The following is a 19,373-nucleotide window of genomic DNA, read 5'->3' as shown; positions in this document are numbered from 1 at the left end:
GAAGTGTCATGTGCAAAATAACACTGTAGTTACCACCCTCAGGTACTCATGCCTATAGGAAAAGATTGCCTGAAACCATTCTAGTATCTTATACATCGTATTTAGATTTTAGGATCCTTGATTTTTTTTTTATGCTTGCAGTGTCCTTTGTTTGACTGCTAACTGTTGAAGAAACTAAACCAGTTGGCCTAAAAGTCTCTTTTTCAATTATGAACAGGAGAAATACTGAACTAACATCACCATGACATTCCTAATTGCATTAAGGTGAAGATATTATAGATATTTTTCTATTCGTTTTTGTAAATGTATAGTTCATTTTCAAAGTCAATTGTTTCAAAATTACTATAATCAAATAACCTCACTCTGTCGAGTTTCTCTTAGTTTAAGTATTTTTGAAGAATTTTTCAATTTCCCATATTCTCCATTAAAATACCATATCTATGTTCCTCCATTTTATATTCATCCTGAAATATTTAATTACTTTCCTCTGTCAGTTTTGTGAATTTTCAAGATGAATTATTTCTTGTTTAACTGTTGATATCCTCCATCTTTTCTCCATTTCTTCTGGGTAAGGCACATTTTGTCCTTACCATAATAATAATTTCCACTAATTGTGGTGATTTCCACAGGATCATTCTGGCAATTTTGTTGAATGTTCTCATTTATATATTACTCTGTACATGGGTGCATGGATGCCTGAGGATTGGATTAGGCCTCTATACCTGTTTTCAGCTATGTTACTTCTGAGAATTTTCAGACATCTCCATATCAGTTATGTTTATTGTCATAATATTTTAGTTTTACCAGGAATTTTTTTCATCCTTAAATGTCATTTTTAGCACCCATATATAGTACTCAGCATTTTACAAATTCACTGATTTTAATTTCCTTAAGACTTCATAAGATAAATGCCACTCCTTTTCTCTATCCTATCAGAAAGGACTGGTCTTCCAGAGATAAATAAAATCATGCTTGACACTTTGAAATTAACCCAAGTATTCATTTTCAGTATTCTCCCAGACCCAAAGTCTATAAACTTTAGTGAAGAAGAAATAAGAAAAGTAAATATCTGGGCTCTTAACATTTCCATGCATTCCAAGTATACACTCATTTTCCAATTATGTTTTAACAAATGAACCACAAAAATCAACAACAGTCAGAAAAATTAATCTTTGCATACTCAGCTGGGCATTTCGGTTATTTTTTTTTCTTGATGATTTTTTTTTATTATACATTAAGCTCTAGGGTACATGTGCACAATGTGCAGGTTTGTTACATATGTATACATGTGCCATGTTGGTGTGCTGCACCCATTAACTCATCATTTATTTACATTAGGTATATCTCCTAATGCTATCCCTCCCCCTTACCCCCTCTCCCCACCCCACGACAGGCCCCAGTGTGTGATGTTCCCCTTCCTGTGTCCAGGTGTTCTCATTGTTCAATTCCAACCTATGAGTGTGAATATGCGCTGTTTGGTTTTTTGTCCTTGCAATCGTTTGCTGAGAAGGATGGTTTCCAGCTTCATCCATGTCCCTACAAAGGACATGAACTCATCCTTTTTTTATGGCTGCATTGTATTCCATGGTGTATATGTACCACATTTTCTTAATCCAGTCTATCATTGATGGACATTGGGGTTGGTTCCAAGTCTTTGCTATTGTGATTAGTGCCACAATAAACATAAGTGTGCATGTGTCCTTATAGCAGCATGATTTATAATCCTTTGCATATATACCCAGTAATGGGATGGCTGGGTCAAATGGTATTTCTAGTGCTGGGTCCCTGAGGAATTGCCACACTGACTTCCACAATGGTTGAACTAGTTTGCAGTCCCACCAACAGTGTGAAAGTGTTTCTATTTCTCCACATCCTCTCCAGCACCTGTTGTTTCCTGACTTTTTAATGATCACCATTCTAACTGGTGTGAGATGGTATCTCATTGTGGTTTTGATTTGCATTTCTCTGATGGCCAGTTATGATGAGCATTTTTTCATGTGTCTTTTGGTTGCTTAAACGTCTTCTTTTGAGAAATGTCTGTTCATATCCTTCACCCACTTTTTGATGGGGCTGTGTTTTTACTTGTAAATTTGTTTGAGTTCTTTGTAGATTCTGGATATTAGCCCTTTGTCAGATGAGTAGATTGCAAAAATTTTCTCCCATTCTGTAGGTTGCCTGTTCACTCTGATGGTAGTTTCTTTTGCTGTGCAGAAGATCTTTCATTTAATTAGATCCCATTTGTCAATTTTGGCTTTTGTTGCCATTGCTTTTGGTGTTGATTAGACATGAAGTCCTTGCCCATAACTATGTTCTGAATAGTATTGCCCAGGTTTTCTTCTAGGGTTTTTATAGTTTTAGGGCTTACATTTAATACATCTTGATTAATCCATCTTGAATTAATTTTTGTATAAGGTGTAAGGAAGGGATCCAGTTTCAGCTTTCTACATATGGCTAGCCAGTTTAACCAGCACCATTTATTAAATAGGGAATCCTTTCCCCATTTCTTGTTTCTGTCAGGTTTATCAAAGATCAGATGGTTGTAGATGTGTGGTATTATTTCTGAGGACTCTTGTTCTGTTCCATTGGTCTATATCTCGGTTTTGGTACCAGCACCATGCTGTTTTGGTTACTGTAGCCTTGTAGTATAGTTTGAAGTCAGGTAATGTGATGCCTCCAGCTTTGTTCTTTTGGCTTAGGATTGTCTTGGCAATGTGGGCTCTTTTTTGGTTCCATATGAACTTTAAAGTAGTTTTTTTCCAATTCTGTGAAGAAAGTCATTGGTAGCTTGATGGGGATGGCATTGAATCTATAAATTACCTTGGGCAGTATGGCCGTTTTTGTGATATTGATTCTTCCTATCCATGAGCATGGAATGTTCTTCCATTTGTTTGTGTCTTCTTTTATTTCATTGAGCAGTGGTTTGTAGTTCTCCTTGAAGAGGTCCTTCACATCCCTTGTAAGTTGGATTCCTAGGTATTTTATTCTCTTTGAAGCAATTATGAATGGGAGTTCACTCATGATTTGGCTCTCTGTTGGTCTGTTATTGGTGTATAAGAATGCTTGTGATTTTTGTACATTGATTTCGTATCCTGAGATTTTGCTGAAGTTACTTATCAGCTTAAGGAGATTTTGGACTGAGACGATGGGGTTTTCTAAATGTACAATCATGTCATCTGCAAACAGGGACAATTTGACTTCCTCTTTTCCTAATTGAATACCCTTTATTTCTTTCTCCTGCCTGATTACCCTGGCCAGAACTTCCAGCACTATGTTGAATAGGAGCGGTGAGAGAGGGCATACCTGTCTTGTGCCAGTTTTCGAAGGGAATGCTTCCAGTTTTTGCCCATTCAGTATGATATTGGCTGTGGGTTTGTCATAAATAGCTCTTATTAGGTTGAGATACATCCCATTAGTACCTAATTTATTGAGAGTTTTTAGCATGAAGGACTGTTGAATTTTTTCAAAGGCCTTTTCTGCATCTATTGAGATAATCATGTGGTTTTTGTCTTTGGTTCTGTTTATATGCTGGATTATGTTTATTGGTTTGCATATGTTGAACCAGCCTTGCATCCCAAGGATGAAGCCCACTTGATCATGGTGTATAAGCTTTTTGATGTGCTGCTGGATTCGTTTGCCAGGATTTTTTTTTTTTTTTTTTTTTTTTTTTTTTTTTTTTTTTTTATTCACTTTTTTTTTTTTTTTTTTTTTTTTTTTTTTTTTTTTAGGTAATGTGCACATTGCAGTTTTTACTATGTATCCATGTGCATGTTGATTTCTGCACCATAACTCGTCATTTGCATTAGGTGTATCTCTAATGCTGTCTCCCCCCTCCCCCACCCCACAACAGTCCCCGGAGTGTGATGTTCACCTTCCTGTGTCCATGAGTTCTCATTGTTCAATTCCCACCTATGAGTGAGAACATGCGGTGTTTGGTTTTTTGTCCTTGCGATAGTTTACTGAGAATGATGTTTTCCAGTTTCATCCATGTCCCTACAAAGGACACGAACTCATCATTTTTTATGGCTGCATAGTATTCCATGGTGTATATGTGCCACATTTTCTTAATCCAGTCTATCGTTGTTGGACATTTGGGTTGGTTCCAACTCTTTGCTATTGTGAATAGTGCCGCAATAAACATACGTGTGCATGTGTCTTTATAGCAGCATGATTTATAGTCCTTTGGGTATATACCCAGTAATGGGATGGCTGGGTCAAATGGTATTTCTAGTTCGAGATCCCTGAGGAATCGCCACACTGACTTCCACAATGGTTGAACTAGTTTACAGTCCCACCAACAGTGTAAAAGTGTTCCTATTTCTCCACTTCCAGCACTTGTTTCTGATTTTTAATGATGCATTCTACTGTTGATTTTCCTGTTTTTTTTTTTTTATGCCAGTGATGATTTTTTTTTTTTTTTCAGGATTTTATTGACAATTTTTGCATCACTGTTCATCAGGGATATTGGCCTGAAATTCTCCTTTTTTGTTGTGTCTCTGCCAGGCTTTGGTATCAGGATGATGCTGGCCTCATAAAATGAGTTAGGGAGGATTCCCTCTTTTTCTATTGATTGGAATAGTTTCAGAAGGAATGGTACCAGCTCCTCCTTGTACCTCTGGTAGAATTTGGCTGTGAATCCATTTGGTCCTGGACTTTTTTTGGTTGGTAGGCTATTAATTATTGCCTCAATTTCAGAGCCTGTTATTGGTCTATTCAGGGATTCAACTCCTTCTTAGTTTAGTCTTGGCAGGGTGTATGTGTCCAGGAATTTATCCATTTCTTCTAGATTTTCTAGTTTATTTGCTTAGAGGTAGTTATAGTATTCTCTGACGGTAGTTTGTATTTCTGTGGGATTGGTGGTGATATCCCCTTTATCATTTTTTATTGTGTCTATTTGATTCTTCTCTCTTCTCTTCTTTATTAGTCTTGCTAGAGGTCTATCAATTTTGTTGATCTTTTCAAAAAACACCTCCTGGATTCATTGATTTTTTGAAGGGTTTTTTGTGTCTCTATCTCCTTCAGTTCTGCTCTGATCTGTTATTTCTTGCCTTCTGCTAGCTTTTGAATGTGTTTGTTCTTGCTTCTCTAGTTCTTTTATTGTGATGTTAGGGTGTCAATATTGGATCTTTTCTGCTTTCTCTTGTGGGCATTTAGTGCTGTAAATGTCCCTCTACACACTGCTTTGAACGTGTCCCAGAGATTCTGGTATGTTGTGTCTTTGTTCTCATCAGTTTCAAGGAACATCTTTATTTCTGCCTTCATTTCATTATGTACCCAATAGTCATTCAGGAGCAGGTTGTTCAGTTCCCATGTGGTTGAGCGGTTTTGAGTGAGTTTCTTAATCCTGAGTTCTAGTTTGATTGCACTGTGGTCTGAGAGACAGTTTGTTATAATTCCTGTTCTTTACATTTGCTGAGGAGTGCTTTACTTCCAACTATGTGGTCAATTTTGGACTAAGTACAGTGTGGTGCTGAGAGGAATGTATATTCTGTTGATTTGGGGTGGAGAGTTCTATAGATGTCTATTAGGTCTGCTTGGTGCAGAGCTGAGTTCAATTCCTGGATATGCTTGTTAACTTTCTGTCTCATTGATCTGTCTAGTATTGACAGTGGGGTGTTAAATTCTCCCATTATTCTTGTGTGGGAGTCTAAGCCTCTTTGTAGGTCTCCAAGGACTTGCCTTATGAATCTGGGTGCTCCTGTATTGGGTGCGTACATATTTAGGATAGTTAGCACTTCTTGTTGAATTGATCCCTTTACCGTTATTTAATAGCCTTCTTTGTCTCTTTTGATCTTTGTTGGTTTAAAGTCTGTTTTATCAGAGACTAGGATTGCAACCCCTGCTTTTTTTTTTCATTTCATTTCATTCATTTGCTTGGTAGATCTTCCTCCATCCCTTTTTTTTTGAGCCTATGTTTGTGTCTACATGTGAGATGTTGTCTCCTGAATACAGCACACTGATGGGTCTTGACTCTTTATCCAATTTGCCAGTCTGTGTCTTTTCATTGGAGCATTTAGCCCATTTACATTTAAGGTTAATATTGTTATGTGTGAATTTGATCCTGTCATTATGATGTTAGCTGGTTATTTTGCTCATTAGTTGATGCAGTTTCTTCCTAGCATTGACAGTCTTTACAATTTGCACATTTTTGCAGTGGCTGGTACCGGTTGTTCCTTTCCATGTTTAGTGCTTCCTTCAGGAGCTCTTTTAGGGCAGTCCTGGTAGTGACAAAATCTCTCAGCATTTGCTTGTCTGTAAAGGATTTTATTTCTCCTTCACTTATGAAGCTTAGTTTGTCTGGATATGAAATTCTGGGTTGAAAATTCTTTTCTTTAAGAATGTTGAATATCGGCCCCCACTCTCTTCTGGCTTGTAGAGTTTCTGCTGAGAGATCCACTGTTAGTCTGATGGGCTTCCCTTTGTGGGTAATCTGACCTTTCTCTCTGGCTGCCCTTAACATTTTTTCCTTCATTTCAACTTTAGTGAATCTGACAATTATGTGTCTTGGAGTTGCTCTTCTCAAGGAGTATCTTTGTGGCATTCTCTGTATTTCCTGAATTTGAATGTTGGCCTGCCTTGCTAGGTTGGGGAAGTTCTCCTGGATAATATCCTGCAGAGTGTTTTCCAACTTGGTTCCATTTTCCCCATAACTTTCAGGTACACCAATCAGATGTAGATTTGGTCTTTTCACATAGTCCCATATTTCTTTGAGGCTTTGTTCATTTCTTTTTACTCTTTTTTCTCTAAACTTCTCTTCTCGCTTCATTTCATTCATTTGATCTTCAATCACCGATACCCTTTCTTCCAGTTGATCGAATTGGCTACTGAAGCTTGTGCATTCGTCACGTAGTTCTCGTGTCATGGTTTTCAGCTCCATCAGGTGCTTTAAGGACTTCTTTGCATTGGTTATTCTAGTTAGCCATTCATCTAATCTTTTTTCAAGGTTTTTAGCTTCTATGTGATGGGTTTGAACTTCCTCCTTTAGCTTGGAGAAGTTTGATCGTCTGAAGCCTTCTTCTCTCAACTCATCAAAGTCATTCTCCGTCCAGCTTTGTTCCATTGCTGGTGAGGAGCTGCGTTCCTTTGGAGAGGGAGAGGCTCTCTGATTTTTAGAATTTTCAGCTTTTCTGCTTTGTTTTTTCCCCATCTTTGTGGTTTTATCTACCTTTGGTCTTTGATGATGGTGACGTACAGATGGGGTTTTGGTATGGATGTCCTTTCTGTTTGTCAGTTTTCCTTCTAACAGTCAGGACCCTCAGCTGCAGGTCTGTTGGAGTTTGCTGGAGGTCCACTCCAGACCCTGTTTGCCCTTGTATCAGCAGCGGAGGCTGCAGAACAGAGAATATTGCTGAACAGGAAATGTTGCTGCCTAATCGTTCCTCTGGAAGCTTTTTCTCAGAGGGGTACCTGGCCGTGTGGGGTGTCAGTCTGCCCCTACGTGGGGTTGCCTCCCAGTTAGGCTACTCAGGGGTCAAGGACCCACTTGAGGAGGCAGTCTGTCTGTTCTCAGATCTCAAACTCCCTGCTGAGAACCACGAGTCTCTTCAAAGCTGTCAGACAGGGACATTTAAGTCTGCAGAGGTTTCTGCTGCCTTTTGTTCAGCAATGCCTTGCCCCCAGAGGTGGAGTCTACAGAGGCAGGCAGGCCTCCTTGAGCTGTGGTGGGCTCCACCTAGTTCAAGCTTCCAGGCCGCTTTCTTTACCTACTCAAGCATCAGCAATGGTGGGTGCCCCTCCCCCAGTCTTGCTGCTGCCTTGCAGTTGGATCTCAGACTTCTGTGGTAGCAATGAGTGAGGCTCCATGGGCGTGGGACCCTCAAAGCCAGGCGTGGGATATAATTGCCTGGTGTGCCATTTGCTGAGACCATTGGAAAAATGCAGTGTTAGGGTGGGAGTGACCCGACTTTCCAGGTGCTGTCTGTCACAGTTTCCCTTGGCTAGGAAAGGGAATTCCTTGACCCATGCGCTTCCCAGGTGAGGCGATGCCTCGCCCTGCTTAGGGTCATGCTCAGTGGGCTGCACCCACTGTCCTGCACCCACTGTCCAAGAAGCCCCAGTGAGATGAACCTGGTACTTCAGTTGGAAATGCAGGAATCACCCATCTTCTGCATTGCTCATGCTGGAAGCTGTAGACTGGAGCTGTTCCTATTCAGCCATCTTGGAACCACCCGGGACATTTCAGTTATAGGGAAAAATATCTGTTAAGCACTGAAGTAGAGGAAAACTTGGTTATATCAGGCAACAGTAAAACTGATGCTTTGGAATTTTAGAGGGGTGGGTATGGATGGAAAATGAGGCTGCAGAAATGGATACAAATGAAATATTACATATTTTATTTTTCATATGTGGTAGTTCCAGAACTATTTTGCAATTGTATGAATCAATGAGAACCTCAACAACTTTTGATTAAATGAGTTATAGCAATAGGTGTTACCATATTAGACATTAAAACAAGTTATAAATTATTAATAGTTAATTTAATAATAATAAAAGCTGTATGTATTAACACAAATAGTATGTTTTATCTTAAAAATAGCTACATTTCTCAAAAGCATAAAACTTAGTAAAAGGAGTGACATAGTTTTATATTTTTTAAAAGCTCTTTAAAATGTATGGCTTAATAGAAAACAGCTATTTGCTCATACAGGTATCTACATTTGGTTTGTTATAATATTTTTTGGTTGAAGTATGTGAAGAAAATTTTACCTCACACACATTTGCAGTTAGGTTAGGAGAAGAGTATTTTAATAGACTTTCAAATTGTTATATTCTTCAAAAATACATCAAAATTTGATAAACAGTGTTTAATAAGGATTTGTTACAATGCAAAATCTGAAACCATGCGTTAACTTTTTTTCACACCATTATTTTGAAATGTATTTACATGTTTTGCATCTTGAATGAACCTTATGCATGATTTAACAACATTTTGCATTAGTTATTTGGAAATTGTAAGATCACTGAATTATTTGTGGATCTTTCAAAAAGTGATTCATTTCACTTTACAATTTTAAAAAAGATGACATTCTTTACTATCAACATCACCACTATCAGAAAAGACATTATTATTAGAGAAGCTTAAAACTTATGGTGGATACACATTTTCCAAAATTCTGTGTGTTTTCTTTGAAACTCAAATTTTGTCATTGCTAACACATACCTTCAGTTGTTTCCCTTGAATTGGTAGTCTCGCTTACATCATTTTTGAGAATATGTCTGCCAATACTCAAGATTGAATAATAGGCCAGGCACGGTGGCTCACACCTGTAATCCCACCACTTTGGGAGGCCGAGGTGGGTGGATCACAAGGTCAGGAGATGGAGACCAACCTGGCTAACATGGTGAAACCCTGTCTCTACTAAAAAAAAAAAAAAAAAAAAATTAGCTGGGCGTAGTGGCAGGCACCTGTAGTCCCAGCTACTTGGGAGGCTGAGGCAGGAGAATGGCGTGAACCTGGGAGGCGGAGCTTCCAGTGAGTGGAGATCACGCCACTGCACTCCAGCCTGGGTGACAGAGAGAGACTCCATCTCAAAAAACGAACAAACAAAAAAACAACAACAAAAAGATTGAATAATAATTGTTTTTCTCTTAGTCTTTCTTCCATGTAAAATGGCATTCCATGAAAAAGCCATTAACATACTACACAACTAATACAATTGCATAAATTCCTTTCCTTGAAACAAACACCACACTTTGGTATGCAGCAGAGCAGATTTATATGTAGTTCCCATGGCATTACACAGAACATGACATACTTTCGAGGGTTCAGATTTAATAAAATTAATAATTTTATTGCTTTAAGTACATTCTTGAGTAAGATTTGCTTTCTTTATTTTTTCTTCTGCAAGTTCAAGGAGGTAAAGTATACAGTGACTACTTACTCTAGTTTGTCACTGCTGCTGCTATTTATGCTAACACATAAGCAGTTTATGGGCTCATGTTGTTGAACCACCAATGTAAATGTCACCACAATAAAGAAGGTGAATGCTATCTTTGTATTATTCTGAAAACAGTTTTCAACATGCAGAACATATGAAAGGAACTTTGGAGCCCCCTGGGGGTCCACAGACCACACTTTGAGGAGCACAGGTGTAAAGGGAATTCAACTTTATCCTATGACCAAGGAAAGCATTAACACATTTTAAGCAGAGGAATGGCAGGGTCATAACTTATGTTTCAAATATTTATTCCAAATTTTGAAAACAAACTCTTATTATGACACTAAAATATACTCTTTTCAAATTAGTATGTGAGATTTAAATTGGTACCTGATTAACATTTCCTTAAAAATAACTTTAAGAAAACACCTCTTAAATTACTCATTAAGGCAAAGAAAGCTAATGCAATTCATAATAACATTTGAACTAAAAAAGCAAGACAATTTTGTTGAGTAAATGCATGTAATCCAATAAATCACCTATAAAAACAGTAAAGAGGAAGCTTACTTCAAGAGTGAGTGTCATAAATCCATCAGAATGCATTCAGAAACTCAAATGGAGAAGCCATTACCATGCTTAGGGGTCATGGAACAAAAGAGGAAATGGGTTACTGAAGCTAAGTGAGACGTAGAACTTTGACAGAAAGGTCTCCTGGCAGTCACTGTAGCCTTCGGAATATACTGCTAATATCATAACAAGGAGACTGCATGCAAGAAATATCTCGATTCTCTCACCTTCCACGCTCTGATCTTGGCTTGTAATTCCCATTGGCTGAACCCAATCCAAAACTTACTGTAACGTTAATATGAATACAGTTATATTCCATAGAGCCTGGCCTTCTTTTCACAAAGCTGGAAAGAGAAAGTGAATAATGAATTTGGGGGAAAGGAGGCAAATGAAAAAAAAAAATGGTAGCATATTGCCCTAATTTTTATCCTGTTATTTTCCTCTTCCTCTAAAATAGTTGAGTATTCTGCCGTAAATAGGGAATTGGCTGAATTAGAGTAGATTGAGGCTTGTTTATAAGGCAGAGAATAACAGGAATTTTTTTTGTAAAAGAAGTTAAATATAAGAAGGAATATTTTTGGCTGGGTGCAGTGGCTCACGCCTGTAATCCCAACATTTTGGGAGGAAGAGGCAGACAGATCACCTGAGGTCAGGAGTTCGAGACCAGCCTGGCCAAAATGGTGAAACCTCATCTCTACTAAAAATACAAAACATTAGCTGGGCATAGTGGTGGGTGCCTATAATTCCATCTACTCAGGAAGCTGAGGCACGAGAATCGCTTGAATCTGGGAGGTGGAGGTTGCAGTGAACCAGGATCACACCACTGCACTTCAGCCTGGGCAACAGAGCGAGACTCTGTCTCAAAAAAAAAAAAAGAAAGAAAAAAAAGAGGTAATATTTTTAATATTTCCACGTGAACAGTAAGTGTCAGAAGCCATATGATACATAATTAGGTATTGTTTAATTTTCAGTTTGCATTTCCTTACCAAGAGAACCAAGTTACTTAAAAAAACCTCTGATTTATCAATTTCCACAGGTTGTGTGTTTCATACTTGCAATCTCTGCACTTTTCTCCCAAACTAATGATGCTTCTGGGGTAGAAAGCTCCCAAAATCCATGATATATAATGGAGCCCAAACTTTTAGGGATTTGTGAATGGATGCCAGTGATGATAAAATGCTTAGAATTTTCAAGGAGATTTTTGGGAAACTGTTCTCAGAAAAAAAAAAAAAGAGTTTCAGCAGTTATTTTTCCTTTGCTGATAACATTTTCTCCATATATCCCCATGCTAAACCCACCTCCCAAGTCTTATAATTTATATTAGGTGGTGGTGGAACGACAGAGTATTGGAGAAGTAAGACAAGCTTACAAATTTTTGTACAAGAATACTGAGTCAAGCATGAGCTTGAAAATTCTCAATATTAATAGTCCTTAGGAAGAAAATAAAGTCAATAAAATCAGTAAAATTCTGCCCACCATCAGTATCTATTTTTGTGATCTTAGGTTCCTAGGGGGCATACTATATAAGAGTCTGTTCTTTGTAACTGTAACATTGATCATCCTCAAAGCTGATCAAAATAAATAGAACTGAGCATATTAAAATAGTAAGTTTCAAAAATTCAGAAAGTTTAGCTTTGGAAAAGAATGTGCAGTTCAGCCAAACAATGAAACAGCTTATTAGCTCATACATCGCAAATTTAACCAAGCATGATGATTTTCTATGAGAATACAAATACTTATTATTGAAGTATTCAGACATATTGTACTTTCACCTAAGATTAATCTTGCTGTTAGAATCCTACTGCACTGGCAGTTTTCATATGCTTTTAAATATTTAATAGCTTCTCTAAAAGAATGGCTCCATGCAGTATCATGTTCCTTTCAGAACTTAACTCCAACTGACTTTTGACAAGTAAATGAATGAAATCTATTATAAAAAGGATTCAACACTTCCAAACTCAGAGACAAAATATTTTTCCTCTGAGGTCACACTTCCTTTGATGTGCTGACATTGTCAGAAATGTTTTCTGTTATCAGGAAGAAATGTTACTTTAAAATAACATTTATATTTTAAATAGCACATGAGTATTATTAAAAAATTAAAATGAAACCCAAAGGAGTAAAGAATCACCATCTGAATCACTATCACTTCATATTTTATTGTGTAGCATTCCTAAAGTTCTCTATGCATTTAATACTTTTAATGTTCAATTTACTTTGCTAAATTGTTGAGGGCTATTTAAATTACATTATTGAGGGCTATTTAAATCACATTCCTTCCAACCACTTTCATCCTGATATCTCTGAGGCTCACATAAATGTACATCCTATGAACAGAACACAGAAATGCCAGTAGTCAATTTCCTTTGTCTTGTACAGGAGACAGAATTATCAGTGATACTAGAGCACAAGCATATGCTCAGTAAATATCTCAAATTCACATGATAAGAATAGAAGGTTCTTAATAGGTTGACAATATCCTCTTGTTATTCACACAGCACCCCAACACACACACATATGTTGCAATAATCACCATATAGTTTTTTGCATAAGGCTAAAAGAGGCAGAATTTTCAATTGGCCTCCATTTTACTTTGGGTGTGCATGTACATTGTGCGTGTGTGTGTGTGTGTTTGAAATATACATAGTTTAAGGTGTTATATTTAAATGAGAAAAAAGTATGTCTTATAAAACAATCATGTAGTTGAATTCAAGGATATTTTGTGTTGGTGGTCCCAGGAAACAAAACAAAACTTGAAGAGGCACATTTATTTTTGGTTCTTTATATTGAAAGATGCATTTGAGTAGAGCCTGGAGGATATCAGAGAGCTTAGTTCCTAGCGCTTCCCCTGGTCAATTGAGAAGGGAGAGATGGAAGGTCATTCAGATGGATTCCAAAAGCTGACCTCTATTACAAACACAGATTGTGCCTGTGGATAAGGTAATACTACTTATGTAATTTTTCAAGGGCACAATAATTGGTAGACAAAGTCCAGGAATATTAAAAAATTACCATTAATTAACACATTGCTCTCATCTAAACAGCAGATTTCTCATGCTTCACCTCTTAAATAGCTCTAAAGCTGCCCTATAACTTGACATTTTGATGGGTAATTACTGAGTCGATGGATCAACATATTTAAGGATTTTTTTTTACTATCTTGCTGTTTCTCCATGTTTAAAAGCTGTTTATCACTTGAATGCTATTTTTCAGTCATCTCGCTGCCACAGCCTACTTACGTGACATGACTCACCTCCATGATTCACTAGAACAGTGACTTGATCATGCTAGTGAGGAGAGCAGCCTATGTAAGAACATGTTGAATGACACTGAGTGATAAGGAGGGACATGGGTTTCAGTTTTGCCCTGAAACATACAAATACACACTTACATTTGCATGCCTGCATATACACAGAAAGCCCTGGCTTTGCTCTCAAAGATTCCAGGAAAAAAGTATTCATTTTTAGATGGCACCCTGAAGGTACTTGTTATATTTGTCATTAGTTAACTATTTTTTAATGGCTTCATTTTTTATTGATATGTAATAGTTGTATATATTTATGAGGTACATGATATGTGCATACTACATGTAATGATCAAAACAGAGTAGTGAGTAGATTGATGGTTACGAGAAGCTGGAAAGGGTGTGGAGAAGAGGGGCATAAAAAGGAGTTGGTTAATAGATACAAAAATAGATTGAAGGAATAAGTTCTGGTGTTCAATACACAGTAGGGCTACAATAGTAAAAAATAGTTTTTTGTATATTTGAAAATAGCTAGAAGAGAAGATTTAGAATGTCGTTAGCAGTTGGCTATTATCAAGTCATTTTCCTTAGTTAAAACAAAGGTGACAATTGCTAAATGTATAGCAAAATCACATCTTCATAAATAACTGAGAAAATGTGCCATTCTCTATTTTTTTACTCTGAAAATGATATTTTTGAGTGTCTTGAAAATGGGCAGAATTATTTGTAAGTTTCTTTATCAGTTTGACCACCAACAATCTAGAGAAAAAAAATAGAAATATAATAGGAAAAGTCTGCTTGGTATACCGTGGTGCTATTGCCCCCGAGACAAGCCATACATTTTAATTAATTTTGAAGTTTTATTCTGAGCTTATTTATTGTTTCCCAACAGAAGCTTCCAACAGGAAACAAATTCTATCCATCAGATGCACGTGGAAAGAGATTCAAATATAATTCTGAGTTAATTAATGACAAGGGAACATAGGCTTGATAAAAATCCAGGCAACATAATGAAAAGGTGAAAACTCATGCCCTATTTGAAATCTAATCAATTTAAAGAATAGAAATATGATGATTTTTGTGACATATGGTGAACAGGAAGAAACTTGTTAGGCTAAACATTTTAAAAATTCAGGACACATTTTCAAGTGCAAGTTCAGTTTCTCATTTTAGAAAATCTATACTTTCAAAGGAAACTTGAAACTAAGAGTTTGAAGAAAATATAACTTCTCAGATAACCTAATTTCATGCCTCATATGAGGAATTTCAAGATAAAAATTAAATAATCTTCAGAGGATATTTATGTTAAACCCATTACAAGCTGGGCCCATGTGGAAAATAAACGGTTAGAATCCTCAGGTGCAATTAAAAAATTAGTTGTCATTGTAATTTTGTTTGGAGCAACTTCAAATTTAGCCAGATTTTCAGATTATTGTCATGTATACCTCCTTTTCAAACAGGATTTTTGCCTTATGAAAATTCCACTGACAGACGCTAAAATAAAAAGAGACATGTCTAGAAGAGTATTTCAGTTTTGAATCAGTTGTGAGCTGCTGATGAGATGAGATAGAAATAACTGGAATAAATTACCATAGGTGAATAAAAATATTACATTAAAAGTTTGAAATTACCTGGAGAACTTTAAACTCAATGTTTGAAGAATTTGACATAATCCCTTAGGGAAAATGATGATGTGTTTGCTCTTTATTGACCTTCCTTTTCTAAATTGAGGTGATGAATTTTCTAATACTAGAAAAATATCTTAGTTTTCTTCTCTCTCTGGGATTCTCTTCTCATTTAGTTTATGATTACACCTTCTTTGTGGTAGGATATTTTAATAGAGGAAGCAAAAATAAAAATTGGGACCTTTTAGCTCTAGATTCTAGTCTCTGGGTAAATTTCCTAAATATCTTAGTTATACAGCAGATGTCTAATTGGGTTTTATCTGAAGCTAGTGTAAGTATAAAGCTATTTATTGATCATGAATTGTCATAAGCCTTACCACAAGAAAACAAGCCTGTGTTTGAAGGTGAGGACATTGCAACAACAACAAAAAAAAAAAAAGAAAGAAAGAAAGAGTTGAATAATTACATATATCTTTTGTATAATCAGTGATGAGTATTAACAGTGGATTGTCACTTCGGGAGTTGGTATTAACAGGAGCTAGCTCCTCACTGAGCTTAAGCATGGGACAAGGAAAATAATGGGTACCATTAAATAGTCAAGGTAATTAATCTGAATATCCTCCTGAGATTCTCATACATTGTTTTGATAAAATTGATAGAAACTTTAATTCAATATATGAAAGAAATATTGCTTGGGGCCTGGTATACCTTGCAAATCATAAATTCCATTATTACAGTTTTTCAGCATTTAAATACTTTTTATTTCTACATTGCTTTGTTGTATATGAGACATTAACACACCTTAAAGAGTGCTACCCTTAAAGAGAGAGAGAGAGAAAGAGGAGAGATAAGATTATATAATTAGTAAGGCAATCAAACTATATGGTAAATGTTGGACACAATTTAACTTCTATTGAAATGTATACTTATTTAGTTAAAGTTGTCAAAAAAGTTGTTAATATTATTTCATAATTGGAAGTAGAGTTTTAGAAGGGCTGCACTCTAGAAATATAAACATCACATAGTAACACTCAGTCTAATATGCATGAGATGTCTAAAAAGATACTACAGCTTACCTCCAGATGTTCCAGGGAAGGCCCAGAAAGTTTGGTTTGAGGTAGCATAAATTATAAAGAAAAAGTATGGTCTCTGATTGAGCTTGAAGGGCATAGGGCATTCCAAACAAATAGAACAAAAATTTAACAAACATTGTGTATATATATATATACACAATGTTTGTATATATGAAGATTAAAAACAGATCACCTACAAAGAAGTATACAAATGACATTTGGCTTCTCAAAATCAATAGTGAGACAAAACTACAATCAATCAATGGCTCCAGTGTTATGGGGAAAAAACTCTTCAGCCTAGAATTCTGTACAAGCCAAATTTGCAACCAAGTGTGTGAGTAAAACAATGACATTTCAAAATGGAAAGTGACTCAGAAAGTTTACCTATGGCATACCCATTCTTTTTGGAAAGTTACTTGAAGATAAACTACTCTAAATTAAGAATATAGAACAACAGTGGAAACGTGGGATATAGAAAAGCAATGTAAAGAATTCTAGGAAGCACAACATGGAAGGATCAGCTTGACAGCTGTTTGGCAGATTTAGAGAGCAATTGGTCCCATATTGAAGAAGGAGAAAAGTAGGTGATTACAGGGCGGTCTCTGAAGCATACATCTTATAGAATATATAATTAAATAAAAAAGTTTGAAAAAAGCCATAAGCTTAAATAGTACAGAAAAATATTGATTTCAAAATTCCCAGAAAAGCAAAACAAAAATCAGTACAAGAAAGGAGAGATAAACATGCTCATTGGAAATTGCTGTAAATAACATTGGCTAGTTCAAAACAATTGCGGAAGAAATTATTACTATTACAAACCTTGTGGACATACAAAAATCAAAGTAAAGAGCTATAAGAAAAGGTAGGGGAGTGAATATCATGCAAAAGGTTCTGTTTATAATTGTTGAAAGAAGGACATCAGTAATTAGCACACTATTTTAAAGTTAAGAAGATAATTGAGAAAGAAAATTTAAAAAGTGATTGTGGTTGAATGGGGGAAGATATATATTAGCTAAACCATAATATACCATAGTAATAAAAATTATATCTAAAATTGATAAGCCAGAAGAATACTTAATGCAGATTATATAGATCTGTGCTATCCAACACAATAGCCACTAATCATATGTGGCAATTTAAATTTAAATATGATAATCTTAAGTCATACTAGCCACATTTTGGGTGTTCAAGAGTCACGTGTGACTAGTGCTTATCATATCGGACCATGCATATAGAATATATCTATAATCACAAAATCACAGAATCATACATGCTACAGCATAGATGATACTTGAGGACATCGTGTTAAGTGAAATAATCCAGTCACAAAAGAACAAACACTGTATGGTTCCACTGACATGAGCTACTGAGAGCAGTCAAATTCATAGAGACAGGAAATAGAATGATTTTTTGCAGGAGCTGTGAGAAGTGGGAATGGGAAGTTATTGTTTAATAGGTACGGAGTTTGCACTTTGCAAGATAAAAATAATTCTAGGAAATTCTGGATGGTGGCGATGGTTGTACAACAAGGTGAATCCACTTAATGCTTTGAAAGTGTGCACTCAAAAATGGTTAATATGGTACATTTCAGATCATGTGTATTTAATATAATTTTAAAAATAAAATTCAATAGAAAATACATAAGAAAAGCTAATAATAGATATCATTCCATAGTGATTTTAACTAGTCACATTCCAAAAAACAGTATTAGTCCTTGAGAGGTACATTTCAGAAAACTCTTAACCTACTAAACACTCCAATTATTGATCTCTACCTACAGTTTATGGTAAAGGAAAACAGAATACATGCTCAGAAGTTGTGTTTGATGATTCACCTTGAATCTAGAAAAATAAGCTTACCTGAATCAATATGTATCTTTAAAGCAATTAGAATCTTCAGTTTTTCTGCAATACATAATTGTATAAGGATAGAGTAAAATGGGTGTAGAAGACTTCATGACGTCAAGTAGGAAATGTGGATTTGGTCATGGAAGATAAATGGGGATGGCTTGAAAGTCCTCTTCAGTATGAGGGACATGAAGGTTCCTAACATTATGGGCCTGTGTAAAATGTAATAAGCCACACTGGACAATGAGAGAGCAAACTAAGAAATGTGTTTTGTGAAGATCTTTAAAGATAGAGTGGATATTTATCTTTTCAGCCAGATTTAGACCTAACTCATTGTCAGTTAAGTGATTTTTTCATGTATTTTGTTTTTTTTACCATTAAAAGGAATTACCTGTATTTGGCTCTGAAAATAGCCATACTATTAGCCATTTTATAAAAGTGTATTCTTTGTAACCAAAAAACGTTCAGGAATATCAGTTGGATTTTCTCAGGATCACCATAGTATTAATCTTCAACCTGAAAACAAATTGTGTTTTAAACTATTAAAATTATATGTGTGACAGAACATTCATAATTTCTCCAAATAGAGACCATCATACTGATTGTCCTCAATGGAATATAATGTGACTTTTCCTTTCAGATAAATGTAAAATACACAATAGCTTGAATTCCTATTGCAGTGATATTCAGTCAAATTACTTCCTCATTTACCATTAAATACTATAGATTCCATGAAATGAAGCTTGAAATGTAGGGTCAGAGATCACACTCTTCTCTCTGCATCTCATTAATTCCAGTGTGGTTTCAAGATAAATATTAGATACAGCGCAGAGTTACAATATTGAATGCGTTAGAGAAAATAGTGTTGATGGCCGGGCGCAGTGGCTCACGCTTGTAATCCCAGCACTTTGGGAGGCCGAGGCGGGTGGATCACGAGGTCAGGGGATCGAGACCATGGTGAAACCCCGTCTCTACTAAAAATACAAAAAATTAGCCGGGCGTGGTGGCGGGCCCCTGTAGTCCCAGCTACTCGGAGAGGCTGAGGCAGGAGAATGGCGTGAACTCGGGAGGCGGAGCTTGCACTGAGCTGAGATTGCACCACTGCACTCCAGCCTGGGCGACAGAGCAAGACTCTGTCCCCC

This window comes from Nomascus leucogenys, chromosome 1a (genome assembly GCF_006542625.1).
Source record: "Nomascus leucogenys isolate Asia chromosome 1a, Asia_NLE_v1, whole genome shotgun sequence".
Lineage (NCBI taxonomy): Eukaryota > Metazoa > Chordata > Mammalia > Primates > Hylobatidae > Nomascus > Nomascus leucogenys.
This window is presented reverse-complemented; position numbering follows the sequence as displayed.